General features: G+C 43.2%; 1 pseudogene across 1 annotated transcript; it reads left to right on the top strand.

Annotated features, from left to right (window-relative positions):
* Positions 1-639: 639 nt before the first annotated feature.
* Positions 640-16,218, top strand: LOC144888807 (chloride intracellular channel protein 4-like; annotated as a pseudogene). Its single transcript, XR_013621331.1, has 7 exons — positions 640-678; positions 843-849; positions 2,646-2,724; positions 2,851-2,975; positions 14,954-15,060; positions 15,911-16,074; positions 16,198-16,218. The product of XR_013621331.1 is annotated as a chloride intracellular channel protein 4-like (transcript).
* The last annotated feature ends 3,502 nt before the right edge of the window (positions 16,219-19,720 follow it).

Below are 19,720 nucleotides of genomic sequence, written 5' to 3'. Positions count from 1 at the left end.
AAGTGTGCCGATATAAACCAGAACAGACTTTGATTCAGGAGCACTTGTCCTCAGAAGCCCTGCCCGACGAACGAACGAATACCAACGAGTACGGCGCTACGGAGAAACATCGGCTGAGAAAGAGGGACTATGTGGATAGAGATATCTGGTCCATTGAGTTAACGGTAGTTATTAGTATTTGAATGAAGTGAACAACTAGTTAATAAAGTCTGGATCTTTGTAAACCTGTTTTCCGGTCATTGGTCTTGAGTCCCAAACCACTTCCACGACATCACCCTGGAGGTAGAAATCTAACCAGCGATATTCATTTTGAGGCCACTCTAGTTAGACCTTTGCGATTATTGTCAGTTGTTCCTCCCTGTTTATAAGCTATAATTCTGCACAGTGCACTTTATTCTTCCAAAACTAAACCATAAGAGTGTATTTTTAAGTGACATCATAATTTTGTTGCACACTGTGGCGTGTGGCAGTTGAGTGGTCATTATATGTAATTCATCCTGTATTATTATGTTTATTGTCAGTATTTTTGTTTTGGCATAAGTGTTTTCTTCTGCAGGAGAATGGACTTTTAAAAATACAATACTGTTGTGAATTTTGGGGTAGAGTAATATATAGATCAGGTAGATCTGTGTCGATATCATGCTCCCGATTGTTGTGAAGAAGAACAAGCATTTTGATGTACATAAGTAGAGGACTTGTCTAGCCCGGATGTCGGATTAAGCTCGTACATTTGTGGTCATACAAGGATGGCCTCGTGTTCACTCGAGTAGGGATTATGCTAATTCCCCTGTGTGTGAGACCTTGTGATTTATCCATTGTCCCTTATGGCACTACACCAACAGACACTAGGTATGCCCAATAGCAGCACACACACTAATAAAATTCCCCCCACAATAAAACTCACCGGAAGTGCAGGCAGGAAGCGCCCACGCATTGCGCCAACATGGCGATAAAACATTGAGCAAGCAGGCAATAGACATGCCCAGAGGGCAGCTATTGGACGAGACACCACTAATAGGGAGACGAGGCAGGATGAAGCCCGCCGATTGGTAGAGGGTGGGGCAAGAAGCTTCCCTCTGATTGGTGGAAGGAAGGCTGAGAAGGAAGCCGAGGACCGATTGGCTGGGATTTATTATTTTATTTTTTGGGGGAAAATCTTTTTTTTCAACTTAAGTTTTCAACTTCAATTGTTTATAAAATGTGATATCACGTATATTACAAATACATTTGAATATTGAATATTTTGAATTATTGTTTGAATTATGATTGGTTTAAACCATGACAAAACGGCAACTCGGGTACAGTCATTTGTCTATATATCTACACATCTGGGCAGTGTCTGTGTTCTCACTTAACGACTCCCTAAAACTTTTGTTTCCATGGTTGTGAAGTGTTTTTAATAACGTTGTGGTGGTTTTGAATCATGTGGTGGTGAGGTATTTTGAATTGTGTGGTGGTGAGGTGTTTTTAAATGACGTGGTGGTGAGGTGTTATTAAATCACATGGTGGTGAGGTGTTTTTAAATCACATGGTGGTGAGGTGTTTTGAATTACGTGGTGGTGAGGTATTTATAATTACGAGGTGGTGAGTTGTTTTGAATTATGTGGTGGTGAGGTGTTTATAATCACGTGGTGGTGAGGTGTTTTGAATTACGTGGTGGTGAGGTATTTATAATTATGTGGTGGTGAGGTGTTTTGAATTATGTGGTGGTGAGGTGTTTATAATTATGTGGTGGTGAGGTGTTTATAATTATGTGGTGGTGAGGTGTTTTTAATTATGTGGTGGTGAGGTGTTTTGAATTATGTGGTGGTGAGGTGTTTTTAATTATGTGGTGGTGAGGTGTTTTTAATTATGTGGTGGTGAAGTGTTTTTAATTATGTGGTGGTGAGGTGTTTTGAATTACGTGGTGGTGAGGTATTTATTATTACATGGTTGTGAGGTGTTTTTAATTATGTGGTGGTGAGGTATTTATAATTACGTGGTGGTGAGGAGTTTATAATCACGTGGTGGTGAGGTGTTTTTAAATCACATGGTGGTGAGGTGTTTTTAAATCACATGGTGGTGAGGTGTTTTGAATTACGTGGTGGTGAGGTATTTATAATTACGTGGTGGTGAGGTGTTTTGAATTATGTGGTGGTGAGGTGTTTATAATTATGTGGTGGTGAGGTGTTTATAATTATGTGGTGGTGAGGTGTTTTTAATTATGTGGTGGTGAGGTGTTTTTAATTACGTGGTGGTGAGGTGTTTATAATTATGTGGTGGTGAGGTGTTTTTAATTACGTGGTGGTGAGGTGTTTTTAATTATGTGGTGGTGAGGTATTTATAATTACGTGGTGGTGAGGTGTTTTGAATTACGTGGTGGTGAGGTGTTTATAATTATGTGGTGGTGAGGTGTTTTTAATTACGTGATGGTGAGGTGTTTTTAATTATGTGGTGGTGAGGTGTTTTGAATTACGTGGTGGTGAGGTATTTATAATTACGTGGTGATGAGGTGTTTTTTAATTATGTGGTGGTGAGGTGTTTTTAATTATGTGGTGGTGAGGTGTTTTGAATTACGTGGTGGTGAGGTATTTATAATTACGTGGTGGTGAGGTGTTTTTAATTATGTGGTGGTGAGGTGTTTTTCTGCATGGTGTGTCTCACAGCATGGATGTGTGTATTTTCTGAACATGACAAGCACATCTCAACTTTGATGTTCCACTTTGTTATTGAACGACCAATTCAGTTTTGAGCTTTACCCATTGAAATTTGTCATCAAGGGAAGAAGGGATGTGTGTGGGGACAAAGCAAAAAAATAAATAAATAATTGCTCTAGAGATTTCAAAACTGTTTTTTTAATTACTCTTCCAGAAAATCTGCTAATCTTGCCAACTTACCACTGGTACCCAGCCACCTTTCCTGACCTTCAATGGTGGAGTCAAAACAGACACACTCAAGATTGAAGAGTTCCTTGAAGATATCCTTTGCCCTCCAAGGTTTGTTTGTCTCTGTCTCTGTCTCTCTCTCTCTGTAACATACCTGCTTGAATGTTTGGCTACCATGGTGTATTCCCTTATGGAGAATGCAACAACTTTCATAAACAATGCAATGGAAGCAGTTATGTCGAGAATATATGACAGCAGTCAGTCATACATGCCTGGCATCGTATGAAGTAATTTGAGCAATACGTAACTTTAGCATCCTAGTTATGATAACACTTCAAAGTCGAGATACAAAGACTACACAACATGTAACATGAATTTATTCATTGTAATATCAATGTTATTATTACTCCCGCCAGGGAGTAATGCATTCGATCGTGTCCGTGTCCGTGTGTGTGTGTGTGTGCGTGTGTGTGTTCGTGTGTTTGTGAACAAGATATCTGCAAAGGTTCTGAACTGATTTGGATGAAAGTTGGTGGGATGATTGCCCTTGGGATAAGAAAGAATTGATTAGTTTTTGGTGAAGCTCAGGATATTATTCCGGATCCAGGAATTTTTTGAAGGATTGTTTACCATTGGAAGACAGGGCTCATTTTTTTTTAACATTATCTTCTATATATTCTATATTTAACATTGTGATATGAAAATAGTTTTCATATTTGTTGTAAATATCGTTTAAACTCGTGGTTACGCATTAGAGCGGTGTATTTTGTTAGCAGCGTCGTCTTCAAGGTTCTTTTTTTTTCTTTTCTAATAAAGACATATTCTGTCATTTTAAAACGACCAAAGTGTGTATTAGGTTTCCCCGTTTCATAAAATGTATCGTTTGATACGTATAATGCTTTAAAACTGTTTTTTTTAACCTTAGAAGAGATATCAACATTTATCTCAGCGAATTTCATTCACGGTGTCAGTATTTGATGAACTTATAAAGACTTAGTTCCAGATTTGTCAATGGCTGAGGTATATTAACAAACGAATAAAACAGATTTGGCAAAATTCCAACTTTTTTAAAAAAGATCGCATATTCACCCAGGGTTGTTAGAGGCTGAAGAAGAAGGAACCTCGCATGGCCTTCCCAGGCCAAAGAAATCATTCTGGTTCTGGCTCTGCGGTTTTCGGGTTTATTACTCCTGCCAGGGAGTAACGCATTCGATCCTGTCCGTCCGTGTGTGTGTGTGTTTGTGTGTTTGTGAACAAGATATCTGGAAAAGTTCTGAACGGATTTGGATGAAAGTTGGTGGGATGATTGCCCTTGGGATAAGGAAGAATTGATTAGTTTTTGGTGAAGCTCAGGATATTATTCCGGATCCAGGAATTTTTTTGGGAAAGATTTTTTTCTGTTTTACTGCATTAAAGCTTTTATTCTTATTCTTAAATGATGTTTTTCTCCTCTAATCCCGAGATATATCAAAACAAATTCTCTGACCATTAGGGCTTACTTTCTTTTTCATTTATTGTTTTGGGGAGAGGGGATGTTAGACAAAACGTATTGTTGCGGATCTCGGATTACGGCGCTCCCCTTACCGAGGGGGGTTTAATCCCCTCGTCTATTAAGCTGGCCGTCCGAGTCCTAGAAGATATCGCGCTCCTTTGCGGGGTTGAGGTTGATCAGGGTGACTGGTCAACGGGTTCCCAGATACCTTTGCCAACCTCTTCGCAAAGCAGGGCGATACTTCTGCTCAAGCCACGGACAAGATGGAAGATTGCCGAGTGGTTTAGCAATCCGAAGCTCGAGCCGTTAGCAATAAAATTAACCCGATCCTGAGCGTTGGCCAAATCGTGCCATGTATATCAATGGAGAAATCACTAAAGCGACTGGATGAGAGGAAACCCAAAAGAATAAGAAGGAAGAACACAGGTTTATTAATTATGTACAAAACCAAGGAAGAAACAAAAGGTAAGACTGTACAGGAAGAGGAAGAAGCAGATACACAGGGCAATCCTTAAACACTCTTATTTTATCACACGCCCAGTACAGTACAAACACACTTACACGAATGGGGAATAGCAGGGATGAAAGTTCCAGGCGATGGGGTCCGGTCCAGGCTCCGGATCCGCTGCAAAGAATGGCAGGCAGCTTCGCGTGTCGTTGGCGCGCGACTGGACCTTATAATTATGCGAGGGACTGGGACGCCACGTACATAATCTTCGTGCCAACTCTCTCTCGCCCAACATTCATCTCAGAGGGTACCCTCGCGCAGATCGCTCAATGCAGTGACAATCAATCGAGTGCTCCCCACGCAGTTAGTTCACAATTACCTCCCCTCGCGCAGTCCATCAAAGGGCTTGGCGCTCGCACTTATATGATCGTGCGTTGAAATCAAGCTGCCCTCATAGGGCTACGCCCACTAACGAGCTCACCTCAGCCCTGGTTGGCTGGTGGGGGCTTACCGGCCACACCCTGGTGGTGAGTTGACGTGGCCACACCTCGTTCTTGCCACTCCGCCCCCTTCTTCTCCAAGCCTGACCTCATGTTCAATGGCGTTTGGAGCCAGCGCTAAGGCAGCGATGACGGCTCAATGCAGCGAACGCTGCTAACCCAGCCACGTGATAATTTGGAGAGAGAGAGAGAGAGAGAGTGCATAATGAGCGAAATGGGGCCTATCTTATTTGATTAATGCAATGCAGATTCAACTATTGGGAACAGATCCTTAACTAGAACACATACTAATGAGATAACTAAAGAAGAAGCCTATGGTGTCCTTCGTGTTGCAATATGACCTAACTAGGGTGCGACCTTTGACCTTTACACAAAAATGGGAATATTTACAGGGGATTATTTATAAGGGATATTACAATATTTACAAAGTGGAGGGTTCTAAAAACCACAACACTGCACCCTCATTACCTCCAGGGCCGTCCCGGCCCGACAGAACTTTAACTTAGTGTGACACTCAGATGTGGTAACCCTCTACTATTAACTTCACCCTGAGTGCGACATTTTTAAAAACAACTAAGTATGTCCCACCTACTGCATTGCATTCTGTCTATCAGACTCATGCCCACAGAATAACAGAATCACGGAATTAATTTTCAAACTACACATTGACGGTGGGGAGCATTATTTACAAAGACACTAGTTGGTATTTACACGCGAACCCAGGACCTGTGTTTTTGGAAACAAAAAGAAGATCTTTTGAGAAGAGGAAAGGCATACACTGCACTGCACCGATACCACCAGCACCAATAAGCACCAAAAACACCAAAGCACCAAAATGCCAAAAAGCACCATCCGGTGCACAGTCATCACAGTTCAAATAATAATCAGCAGATGACGTGCGACGTCTTCTCTGCTGGGCCGATGTTTTTGGCTGCTGGGCCGATGTTCCTGGACGACTTCTTGCTTGCTGCCTAGTTGGTACTAACAAGAAGGCACAAAACATGTCCATTTCTTTAATTATGGCCAGCAGGGGCCAACTAAGGTGGTCCACCTGCATGGCTTAGGTGCCACCTTTACCGTGGTCTGCAAGCAAGCTCTCCCTGGCCACAATAGCCGGTCCCCAGCAGAGGTGCCAGGCCCCAAAATGTGGGGTCCATGAATGTGGTACTTGGCCACAGACCTGTGGTCCATATGGTGGTGCTTGGCCACAACAACGTGCGGTCCATACGTGTGGTACCGGTCCAGGCAGGCAGCAGTGAGGGCGCGGGCACACAACTGCGACACCTGCACACTTTCCCCTCTGCACACAAAGACCACGGTCCATGAGTGAGGAAAGACGACAGAGCAGGGTTAGCGGGGTGCAAGGGCGCAAGAGCACACATCAACACAAGGTAATGCAGAGGTGAGGTGCGCAGGAGAGCGAGCCGAGAAAGCTCGTCCCTACCATACGTTCCCCCCCTGTCACCTAATCTACCCTTGCCCTTACCCCGTATTTACACAATTTACAAATTCGTCGCTACGTCTTGTCTTCCCCATATCTCCCCTCTATACCAAATTCGTCATCAATCCCAATTTCTCATTAATCCCTCTATTCCAAATTTACCATCAATCTCTCATAAGGAGGAAGAGATGGAACAATGAGCAATGTCACACCCACGTCATGATGCGTCTTACATACCAGACATTTGCACAAACCGGTGGTGGGGAGTCCTGTCACCCTGGTGAGTGGATGCAGATGGTGCCAATAGACTTCCAATCCTAACTACCTTCTAAATGACTTTAAAACTTTTACTCTAGCCGGGTACGTTCCCTGCAAAACCATTGGCCATTTTACACGATGTGGTTCTAAGAACCGAACTCCCATTGACCAAACTGTGGTGCTCACCAATTTGGGGTCTCACTCCCCCGATCCTACTCCCTGTGCCCTCACACAATTTCAGGGCTGGGTCGTGTGGCGCTCCCAGCAGGTCTGCTCACCTGCACACCTCCGCCACTGTAGTTGTCTCCCGAGCTTACCTGCTCCTTACCCTAACCTACATGGGGAAGGCCCTCTGGCACTCTCACCCCACTACCGCCCTCTCTGGCGTCGGGCTACCCGGGTCCGTCCTCCGGATCCTCAGGCCCCATTGAACTATACTGGCTCCCAGAGCCTACCTGCAGCCTCACCTGGCCGACAGACTAACAGTGGTGGAGTGCCCATTTAACCATACGTACTAACAGGCCACATGCCCAGCCAATTTACTCCACTAATGCACCCCTCAAAGCAGTACTCTGCTTCTCTCGCACCACAGATGTCAATATCCAACCACAATTTACCTACTCCCACTACCTACTTTTAAACTACCCTCCCCGGGTATTCGTGAAGGGGTCCATCTTCCCACATCCACTCTTCCGCACCATGCACTCCACTCCACATATTCCACACTACTCACTCCACACCATCGATTCCATACTCCATTTATTCCATACCATCTATTCCATACAACCATTCTCCAGACACCTGTACTTTCACTTGCACACCTTGTGCCCACACACCTGGTGGCACTTGCACCCTCCTTTCCTCCAGGCACATTCACTCAATCCAAGCAATGACACACATCTCTCACGAGCATTGCCTCACTTCATCACCCTCACCACAAACACACAGCATCATCTAAGCTGACTACTCCCTTCTGAAACTCGTGCTCCCCATCTTCCCTTATACTAATCACTCCCTCATCGTTATCATCCAAACTAAGCTATTCTGCGTCCCCACTACAGGTATAAATGTCGCTACTTAAAGCTACAGTTACCTATTGTCAGCTATTTCCCGAATCATTAACCTAACCCTCCCGGGCTAGTTTACACAGCCAATCCCCATAAAACTATAGCTCCTTTGCCCCAGGCGTGTGAGGGATGGTAGGGATATCACCCCCCGACACTGGGTATCAATTTCCAACCATCACTATTCCGAATTTCGAATCACTAGTAATTTCAAGCCAATTCCCTATCAATTCCAAACAATAACACCATCATCATCACAGTCCGCTATATCTGAGCCTCCTCGGTATGTCCATGCATTCTTTACAGCTCGGCTTCGCAAAGCTGAGCAATGCATGCGGGTGGTTTGGGTCTACTGTAGGTTGAGTCCGTCCGGCATTCGATTCAGGGGAGGAGGTTTCGTCGGGCCAAGGCTCAAGGCACCATCCTGGTGCAAGGCTTTGTGCTGCCACGCGCGATGGCCCAGCCTTCCCCGGGTGGAGCGCCACCACCACAAGGGGGCGCCGCGCCGGCCCCTCCTACCTCCCCTCAAATTGGGCCGCCCGCTTTGCCTGGCAAAGCGCGGAACCGACCGTGCAGGGCGGGGCCCGGCGCGGATCGCGCACGGCGGTTCTTTTGAAACCGCCGTGATTACGACCCTCGCCGGTTCCCCCAGTACACAACGAACACCGCGCACCGAGGGCTCGCGTCGGCTATACGTCGGCCTAAACGCTGTCCCGGTCAACGTCGATGCTTGACTTGCATGCTCACATGCATACGCGACCCCTTTTACACTCACACATCCAGGTGTCTCCATACACTCCGTACATTTCGTCACCGCCCTCTCTCTCCGTGCACACCACCCAGGCACACTCATTCCGCTCACAGACTCCATTCCACACCTCTCCTCCGTTACGTCCTCCGTAACACTCGTGGGTGTGCACTCTTACCACTCACTCGTGGGTGTGCACTCTTACCACTCACTCGTGGGTGTGCACTCTTACCACACTCACGGTGTGCACTCTTACTCTTGCACATACCCACTCACGCGCTCTGATGTGCCCTCCCGCACATGCGCCACAACCAACTCAGGTGTGCGTTCTCGCACACCCGCCACAACCAACTCACCCTCTGTATCACAATCACTCCCACTATCACACTCTGCCGTGCATTCTCCCTCGCACTCGGTATCACACTTGCGCTTCGGCGCCATTCGCACACGCGCGCCATTGCCATTCATAACGCGCACCACGGACCTTTTACGAGCTCCCGGGTTACGCCTGCACCCCAAGCACGCGAAAATTCTTTTTGCACCAAACACAACCCGACTCACCTGGGCGCTTCCTCTTCTTTGTTCCTCCACCACCTGCAAACTTTCATTGGGGTTAATAAGCACGGCATCATGATGCGAACATGGACCTTGGGCACATTCCATTTCTCCCTGTCGCGAGTGCTTTTCTACGTCCGGCGTCTTTTCTAATCCAATTTCCACTATTTCTTTTCCAATTTGAATTAATTATTTTTCCTTGTGAAGCCCGACGACCGCTGGCGCGCTTACAATTTTTTCTACTTCGGCGGTCGCCGGCTTCCCCATACCCCAGGTCGCGATCTCTATCCCGGTCATTTTAACTGCGCTCTGCTCTGCCTCGCTCAACCCCGCGCTCCTCGAGTCGCGTTACCTCGCTGCGTACCGATGCGCCTCTCCCGCCTGCCATGTGGTCTCGGTTCTCCCCACATTTTTGTATGCGGTCACTCATTCTGTTTCCAAACCCCTCAATTTAGTTTCCTAATCCCCCCAATCTGCTTCCTAATCCCCCCAATTTGCTTCCTAATCCCCCCAATTTGCTTCCCAAATCATTTTTTAGTCTGCCAATTTGGTCTGCCATATCATTCCTCGATTCATTTCTCAATCCCATATTCCCCATTTGTATGGCTGCATGAATCTGCGCCATGAGGTCCTGCACATTCATCCCCCCGATTTGTGCAGCGGGCGCGGCCCTTGTTGCCACGTGTGAGGCGCCGCCATCATGTGCACCTGCAACCCCCGCTACCGCACCTTCTTTGCTTTCCTCCTGCATTACTCCCACCTCTTCCCTGGGGTCCTGGGTCGATTCTACCTCCTCATTCTCCCCTACCGGCATCCAATCGCCTTGATTATCCATGGCACGACCTTAATTTGGGTTTTAAAAATAATTTTGGCCTCTCCTAATTTTTTCGACCAAATTTTTTAGATGAATTAAAAACTGTGGTTCGGGTCCAATCCCACTCCCCGACACCAATTGTTGCGGATCTCGGATTACGGCGCTCCCCTTACCGAGGGATGTTTAATCCCCTCGTCTTTTAAGCTGGCCATCCGAGTCCTAGAAGATATCGCGCTCCTTTGCGGGGTTGAGGTTGACCAGGGTGACTGGTCAACGGGTTCCCAGATACCTTTGCCAAACTCTCTGCAAAGCAGGGCGATACTTCTGCTCGAGCCACGGACAAGATGGAAGATTGCCGAGCGGTTTAGCAATCCGAGGCTCGAGCCGTTAGCAATAAAACAAACCCGTTCCTGAGCGTTGGCCAAATCATGCCACGTATATCAATGGAGAAATCACTAAAGCGACCGGATGAGAGGAAACCCAAAAGAATAAGAAGGAAGAACACAGGTTTATTAATTATGTACAAAACCAAAACCAAGGAAGAAACGAAAGGTAAGACTGTACAGGAAGAGGAAGAAGCAGATACACAGGGCAATCCTTAAACACTCTTATTTTATCACATGCCCAGGACAGTACAAACACACTTACACGAATTGGGAATAGCAGGGATGAAAGGTCCAGGTGATGGGGTCCGGTCCAGGCTCCGGATCCGCCGCAAAGAATGGCAGGCAGCTTCGCGTGTCGTTGGCGCACGACCGGACCTTATAATTATGCGAGGGACTGGGATGCTGCGTACATAATCTTCGGGCCAACTCTCTCGCCCAACATTCATCTCAGAGGGTACCCTTGCGCAGATCGCTCAATGCAGTGACAATCAATTGAGCGCTCCCCGCGCAGTTCGTTCACAATGACCTCCCCTCGCGCAGTCCGTCAAAGGGCTTGGCGCTCGTGCTTATATGATCGCATGTTGAAATCAAGCCACCTTCATAGGGCTACGCCCACTAACGAGCTCACCTCAGCCCTGGTTGGCTGGTGGGGGCTTACCTGCCACGCCCTGGTGGTGAGTTGACGTGGCCACACCTCGTTCTTGCCGCTCCGCCCCTTTCTTCTCCAAGCCTGACCTCGTGTTCAATGGCGTTTGGAGCCAGCGCTGAGGCAGCGATGACGGCTCAATGCAGCAAATGCTGCTAACCCAGCCACATGATAATTTGGAGAGAGAGAGAGAGTGCATAATGAGCGAAATGGGCCTATCTTATTTGATTAATGCAACGCAGATTCAACTATTGGGAACAGATCCTTAACTAGAACACACACTAATGAGATAACTAAAGAAGAAGCCTATGGTGTCCTACGTGTTGCAATATGACCGAGCTAGGGTGCGACCTCTGACCTTTACACAAAAATGGGAATATTTACAGGGGATTATTTATAAGGGATATTACAATATTTACAAAGTGGAGGGTTCTAAAAACCACAACAGTATTATTCCAACTAAACCCACGGCGGGAATATGCGCTCTACTGAGTGGCGTTCTAGTTTACCAATGGATTTGAAAATGCTACTTGTTGCTTACTTGCTTGATGCTCAGCATTTAAAAAGGATATAGCATGGACAAACAGCCATCGGTTGGCAACCCTTGTGCAAGTGCTGATGGCCTTCTCCTGCAATGAAGTTCCTTTTGTCAGGGATCATATTATTATATAATTATGGCCACTGTCTCCCAACCATCTCTATAATAATAAAAGATAAAGTGTGCATGTGTATCAGTGTGTCTCCTCCATAACTCCAAAACCATGAAACCTAGCGGCCCCAAGCTTTGCATGCATATGAACGGACCTCCACGGGAGTGCAGGAATGAATACCGGATGTATGGGTGAATTCAAACACACCTTTTGAAGATAATCAGCGAGATGATCATCATCAAAATACAAAAGAAATCCTTACCAGGATTGCGGTGCGCCATCTTGGTCAGTCTACTGTCACCTCGCAGGAGTCTTAAGCCGCCATTTTGTTGCAGGCCTTTTTTCATGCCTGGTGGAACTGGTTGGGCGCATTTGGTATTCTTTAATTAAATTTATTTAATAAACATTTTTTTCATCTTTTTGTGCGATCTGCTTTCATTATATATAGATACCGATTTTAAAAAAACCCAAAATGCCCAACATCGAATCAAACCTCATGTTCGGAACTCTGCCATGTTGGTTCTAGCTGTGAACACATTTTGTGAGCTCTGTGGCTTGATAAATATTTGAATTTAATTCACCAATTTCCCACTTGAATTTCACTTTTAAAGAACTCGAGAGATAAACCTTTGTGGTTGTTGTTTTGGTATACTTTGTGGCTTGCCTTTTTCTTGCTGTTCGGTCTGTGCAGCAATGCAATGGAACTTGAAACAGGCCACAACGGTTTCTGAATGATAAAGCACTCAAAATTTATTTTTGCAATGAAAGCAATATGGAGGTTACATATTGAATAAGATCCTGGGTGCATGGTGGGTATCCTTGAATATGTTGGGTAGAGATTGAATAAGATCCTGGGTGCGTGATGGGTATCCTTGATTATGTAGGGTAGGGATTGAATAAGTCCAGGTTTACGTGATGGGTATCCTTGATTATGTTGGGTAGAGATTGAATAAGATCCTTGGTGCATGATGAGTATCCTTGATTATGTTGGGTAGAGATTGAATAAGATCCTGGGCGCGTGATGGGTATCCTTGATTATGTAGGGTAAGGATTGTATAGGTCCAGGTTTACGTGACGGGTGTCCTTCATTATGTAGGGTAGAGATTGAATAAGATCCTGGGTACGTGATGGGTATCCTTCATGATGTATGGAAGCGATTGAATTAGATCCTGGGTGCGTGATGGGTATCCTTGATTATGTAGGGCAGAGATTGAATAAGATCCTGGGTACGTGATGGGTATCCTTCATTATGTAGGGGAGAGATTGAATAAGATCCTGGGTACATGATGGGTATCCTTCATTATGTAGGGTAGAGATTGAATAAGATCCTGGGTGCATGATGGGTATCCTTGATTATGTAGGGAAGAGATTGAATAAGATCCTGGGTACGTGATGTGTATCCTTCATTATGTAGGGTAGAGATTGAATAAGATCCTGGGTGCGTGATGGGTATCCTTGATTATGTAGGGTAAAGATTGAATAAGATCCTGGGGACGTGATGGGTATCCTTCATGATGTAGGGAAGCGATTGAATAAGATCCTGGGTGCATGATTGGTATCCTTGATTATGTAGGGTAGAGATTGAATAAGATCCTGGGTACGTGATGGGTATCCTTCATTATGTAGGGTAGAGATTGAATAAGATCCTGGGTACATGATGGGTATCCTTCATTATGTAGGGTAGAGATTGAATAAGATCCTGGGTGCATGATGGGTATCCTTGATTATGTAGGGAAGAGATTGAATAAGATCCTGGGTACGTGATGTGTATCCTTCATTATGTAAGGTAGAGATTGAATAAGATCCTGGGTGCGTGATGGGTATCCTTGATTATGTAGGGTAAAGATTGAATAAGATCCTGGGGACGTGATGGGTATCCTTCATGATGTAGGGAAGCGATTGAATAAGATCCTGGGTGCATGATGGGTATCCTTGATTATGTAGGGTAGAGATTGAATAAGATCCTGGGTACGTGATGGGTATCCTTCATTATGTAGGGTAGAGATTGAATAAGATCCTGGGTACGTGATGAGTATCCTTGATTATGTAGGGTAGAGATTGAATAAGATCCTGGGTGCGTGATTGGTATCCTTGATTATGTGGGGAAGAGATTGAGTAAGTCCAGGTTTATGTGATGGGTATCCTTGATTATGTCGCGTATATATTGAATAAGTCCAGGTTTACGTGATGGGTATCCTTGATTATGTGGGGAAGAGATTGAGTAAGTCCAGGTTTATGTGATGGGTATCCTTTATTATGTTGGGAAGAGATTGAATAAGTCCAGGTTGATGTGATGGGTATCCTTGATTATGTTGGGAAGATATTGAATAAGTCCAGGTTTACGTGATGGGTATCCTTGATTATGTTGGGAAGATATTGAATAAGTCCAAGTTTACGTGATGGGTATCCTTGATTATGTGGGGAAGAGATTGAGTAAGTCCAGGTTTATGTGATGGGTATCCTTTATTATGTTGGGAAGAGATTGAATAAGTCCAGGTTGATGTGATGGGTATCCTTGATTATGTTGGGAAGATATTGAATAAGTCCAGGTTGATGTGATGGGTATCCTTGATTATGTCGGGTAGATATTGAATATTGTCGCCACACTACCACTGGAGTGCCTTCATCCCCTGTTTGATGGCATTCTCCCATTTCCAGATAGATTTAAGTGCATGATTCTTTGGTGAGGATGGAAAAGTTGATGGTGGAAAGTTAGATCCGCTGTCGTGAAAAATCTTTTTCCCCACTCTGTTTTTCCACTTTTATTTTATATATATCTTTCCTCCTCATTTTCCTCCTCTCTCTCTCTCTCTCTCTCTCTCTCTCTCTCTCTCTCTCTCTCTCTCTCTCTCTCTCTCTCTCTCTCCCCTTCACATTTCTCCTTTCTGTTCTCTCCTATTTTAAATATCTATTATATTTTAATTGTTTTAGTTTCTTTATTTATCATATCTATATTTCCCCCCCCCCCCACCCCCCCAAACAGCCCTGCTATAAAAAAAATTACCTTTCGTTTTTATTTAGCATTTTCAAAAACACTCAAATTAACTGCACATGTCTCTGCCTTTCACAACCCTGTTTTCCTTCAAGGTATCCCAAGCTGGCGGTGCAGTACCCAGGATCAAACTCTGCAGGTCGTGACATCTTCTCAAGATTTTCGGCATACATTCGGAACACCAGCCTGGCGAGCAATGCTGGTACAAACATTCCAGCAAACACCTCAATCCATTTATAGATGTGTATCTTATAGATAAAGCTCCATGACATAACCACTCACTCACTGATATAAATGTTTAGTGCCTTCTAGATGGGCTAGAAAGTATAAATTTCACATACTGATGTAACTCCAAAACACAATTCCAGGAGAAAAAATCACAAAACTCCATAAATGAAAATATCCGTAAATACAAATTGGCCAGTCGAGCTTCGCTCCCTAGGCTGGGAGAGTGGTGGACCTGGGACTGTGCGAGTTGTGCGTACCTCAGCCGGGAGAAAGGAGTTTGGGGGGAGGGAGAGTGGGACTTGGATTGTACACACAGTTTTTAAAGAGTACGAGTACTGCTCACGCATTCTTCAATTAATTGATTTATTTATTGAATAATTCAAGCAAAAGCCACTTTTATGTAGATTATGTGCAATGGATGTCTCTGTGTCTTTAACTGACAGCAACTAAGCCAAAAGTGCACTTTATCTTTAATATCTGCTTTCCCGCTTGAAATTCAGAAAGCCGCTTAACTATATAATTGATGCGCAAACAGGATGGACGGGTGGCAGATGTCCCACTGGTCATGATGTTTGGAGTCAAGTGTTGGTGTGGCACAGAGTCAATGCTCTCAACATTTAATGTGTCATCTATAGATATAATCTTAAGAGGGACAGGTTAGTAGCTCAATTTCTGGTAAATAAACTCTACACTGATGATGACCAGTGACCCAGAAACACATCTGTTTTCAGAGAATTTTTTCAGAGATGATAATTTCAGTCAAACATTCATTTTCACATTGTCCATTTTGGTTTTGTGTTTTCTTTCCGGTTCTCTGCCTATAGCACAGCAGCGGGCACTCATGCATACCTTGGAGATCCTTGATTTGTACCTGACGAGTCCACTGCCCAGAGAACCTGGTGAAGGTCCATCAAAACGTTCGTTTCTAGATGGAAACCATCTCACACTGGCAGACTGCACTCTCCTACCCAAACTGAATGTTATCAGGGTGAGAACACGTTTGCCTGTTTGAAGTGTGGTGTATGTACTTGTATAGGAAGTAGATTAATGAGGATTTCACTCACTCAAATCTTAGGGTTTAATATCAACTTGATTTTTGATTGAATTTCAGTATAAAATTGTATCATTATGACCATATTGTTATTACCTCCACCACCTAAAGTGGATGGACGGAGGTTATGTTTTCACCCCTGTCTGTCTGTGAGCAGGATATCTCAAAGAGTTGTGGACGGATTCGTACGAAATTTGGTCGAAAGGTTTGGTATGTGAGGACAAATTCATTAGATTTTGGTGAAGATCCAGATCTGGATACTAGAATTTACAAGTGATTCTTCACCATTTTGAGTTCGGGCCAATAATAATATGTAGCACAATATCTCAAAAAGTTATGGACGATTCGGACGAACAGGATGTGTGACAGAGAGGAATCGATTTGATTTTCATGAAGATCCAAACCTGCTCTGCATAAGAGATGTTTTAAATTTTGTAAATTAATCGACACCATTGAGTGTAAAACGATAAATAGCACGATATACCATAAAGTTATTGACGAGTTGTGACAAAACTAGGTCAATGAGTTGGGTAGGTGTCCAGAACAAGCCGATTCGATTTTTGTTCAGGTCCAGATCCAGATCCGAGCTATGTGTTCTACCGAGCGCTGTTCTAGCTGTAATTAAACGTATTTGTGCTGTCGGTGAGACAATATAATTGACATTTGCCGCATACCAACCAAATTTTTCAGGGTGGTGGTTGTGGTGGTGTGGTTTTGTAGTTGTACTTTTAAAAAACTCAACTGGACTATGTCCAGCTGAGTTTTTGTCGACACCCAGTGTCCGTCGTCCGTCTGTCTGTCTGTCTGTCTGTCGTCTGTAAACAATTTGACGTCTACGCTCTGAAAGACACAAATATTGATGAAATTTGATGAAACTTGTTATGCAGCATCTTTAAGACATAAACTAATTTGGGATTGCATTTGGGCGTTACACGCCCAAAAATGGGCGCGGCAGGACGGCCATATTGAAAAATCAATTTTTGTCATATATTTTTAGCACATATAAACTATATAGTTTGTGGTTCTATTATGCATATTCTAACCATAGACCAGTTTTGTTCAGGTTCCCTGGAACCTCTAGTTTTTGTATACATAGTCGAGAAAATCAATTTAGGATGGATTCTTTTCATATCTGCTTGTTGTCAAAGATGGAAAGTTGTTTGTTTGGCATGGATAAATATTGTTTTGTGATTTCCTTCTTGCCATGACATGAAATATCTAACATTTTGCATAATCAATATGCATGACACAAATGACAATCAGTTATAACATTGCTGGTACAGAATCCCAACTTAATCTCTGATGCCAGTAGTAAGGTGTGGTATTAAAGCTTGCTCACGATTTCTATTGAATATCGAGAAGAAAGTCTGGTCATATTTGATGTTCTTCTTTCAAAAAAAGAAACAAAATGACGTGAAAATAATAAACAAAATTTAAATGACAAACAAGATGACCTATTACACAATGAAAGGTCTGAGGGACGTTTTGTACTCGGTTTTAGATAAACACTAAGGGCCAAATATATGAAAGGCGTTTAGGGAAAGTCTTGCTAACACACGCGTAACCCTTAAACGCTGAAAAAACATCATTGTACGAGCACAGCTAGTCGCATGTTTAAATAGCAATTTACAAAGGGAGATAACCAGAAATATCATGCTCACAAACAAACAAACAGGAAGATGCCATGCAGAGCACTACTTGCAAAATCCACCTCCACCCCCCAAAAAAAGTTGCCATAGTTACATCAAATTGTCCATTTCATTAAGATTAAAATTGACCATCTTGATCATAGATCGGGTCAATCAGATTAAAATTGATGATTTTTCAGATGAAAATTGATATTAGAAGTTTGACCTTGAGTTGTACTTTGACCTTTGACCTCAAAAATAGTTGGGTTCCCATTTCAATTACGAACTATGTAATTGCTGTTTAATTTCAAGTTAATAGAATAAAAATTGATGATTTTCAAATGAAAATTGATTTTAGAAGTTTGACCTTGCATTGACCTTTGACCTTTTTACCTTAAAATAGTTGCTTTTACAATTCAGTGATGCACTATGTAATTTCTGTTTAATTTTCAATTTGATAGGATAAAAATTGATGATTTTCAAATGAAAATTGATTTTAGAAGTTTGACCTTGCGTTGACCTTTGACCTTTTTACCTTAAAATAGTTGCTTTTGCAATTCAGTGATGCACTATGTAATTTCTGTTTAATTTTCAATTTGATAGGATAAAAATTGATGATTTTCAAATGAAAATTGATTTTAGAAGTTTGACTTTGATTTGACCTTTGACCTTAAAATAGTTGGTTTCCCAATTCAGTGAGGTACTATGCAATTGCTGTTTAATTTTCAGGTCAATTGGATGAAAAATGACAATTTTAGAAATTTGACCTCAAGATGACCTTTGACCTCAAAATCAATAGGCTTCTTCCGTATGACCAACTCTACCATCTGGGGAAGTTTCGTGAAGATCGGTTTAAAATTGTGACCTGTAGGCAAGTGACAGACAGACAAACAGACAGAATAACGCACAAGACCAACCAACATACTTGAAAAATCTTCAATTTTGCAAGTAACAAACAAACAAACAGGTGAAAACTTGTGGAATTTGTGAAAAAACTTGTGAATTGTGTGGAAAAAACACTTTTTGCACTTGTGATAGTGTTGAAAAACCACTTTTCGCACTTGTGTTAGTGTTGAAAAACCACTTTTCGCACTTGTGTTAGTTTTGAAAAACCACTTTTCGCACTTGTGTTGGTGCAGGAAACCACTTTTGCAGTTGTATTAGTGTGGAAAAATCACTTTTCGCACTTGTGTTAGTGTTGAAAAACCACTTTTCGCACTTGTGTTAGTGTTGAAAAACCACTTTTCGCACTTGTGTTAGTGTTGAAAAACCACTTTTCGCACTTGTGTTGGTGCAGGAAACCACATTTGCACTTGTATTAGTGTGGAAAAAACACTTTTTGCACTTGTGATAGTGTTGAAAAACCACTTTTCGCACTTGTGTTAGTGTTGAAAAACCACTTTTCGCACTTGTGATAGTGTTGAAAAACCACTTTTCGCACTTCTGTTAGTGTTGAAAAACCACTTTTCGCACTTGTGTTGGTGCAGGAAACCACATTTGCACTTGTATTAGTGTGGAAAAAACACTTTTTGCACTTGTGATAGTGTTGAAAAACCACTTTTCGCACTTGTGTTAGTGTTGAAAAACCACTTTTTGCACTTGTGATAGTGTTGAAAAACCACTTTTCGCACTTGTGTTAGTGTTGAAAAACCACTTTTCGCACTTGTGTTAGTGTTGAAAAACCACTTTTCGCACTTGTGTTAGTGTTGAAAAAACACTTTTCGCACTTGTGTTGGTGCAGGAAACCACTTTTGCACTTGTATTAGTGTGGAAAAAACACTTTTCGAACTTGTGTTAGTGTTGAAAAACCACTTTTCGCACTTGTGTTAGTGTTGAAAAACCACTTTTCGCACTTGTGTTAGTGTTGAAAAACCACTTTTCGCACTTGTGTTAGTGTTGAAAAAACACTTTTCGCACTTGTGTTGGTGCAGGAAACCACTTTTGCACGTGTATTA

The sequence above is a fragment of the Myxine glutinosa genome, chromosome 14 (assembly GCF_964187855.1).
Source record: "Myxine glutinosa chromosome 14, kmMyxGlut1.1, whole genome shotgun sequence".
Classification (NCBI taxonomy): Eukaryota; Metazoa; Chordata; class Myxini; order Myxiniformes; family Myxinidae; genus Myxine; species Myxine glutinosa.
Note: the sequence above shows the minus strand (reverse complement) of the source record. Positions and strands in the feature narration are given on the sequence as shown.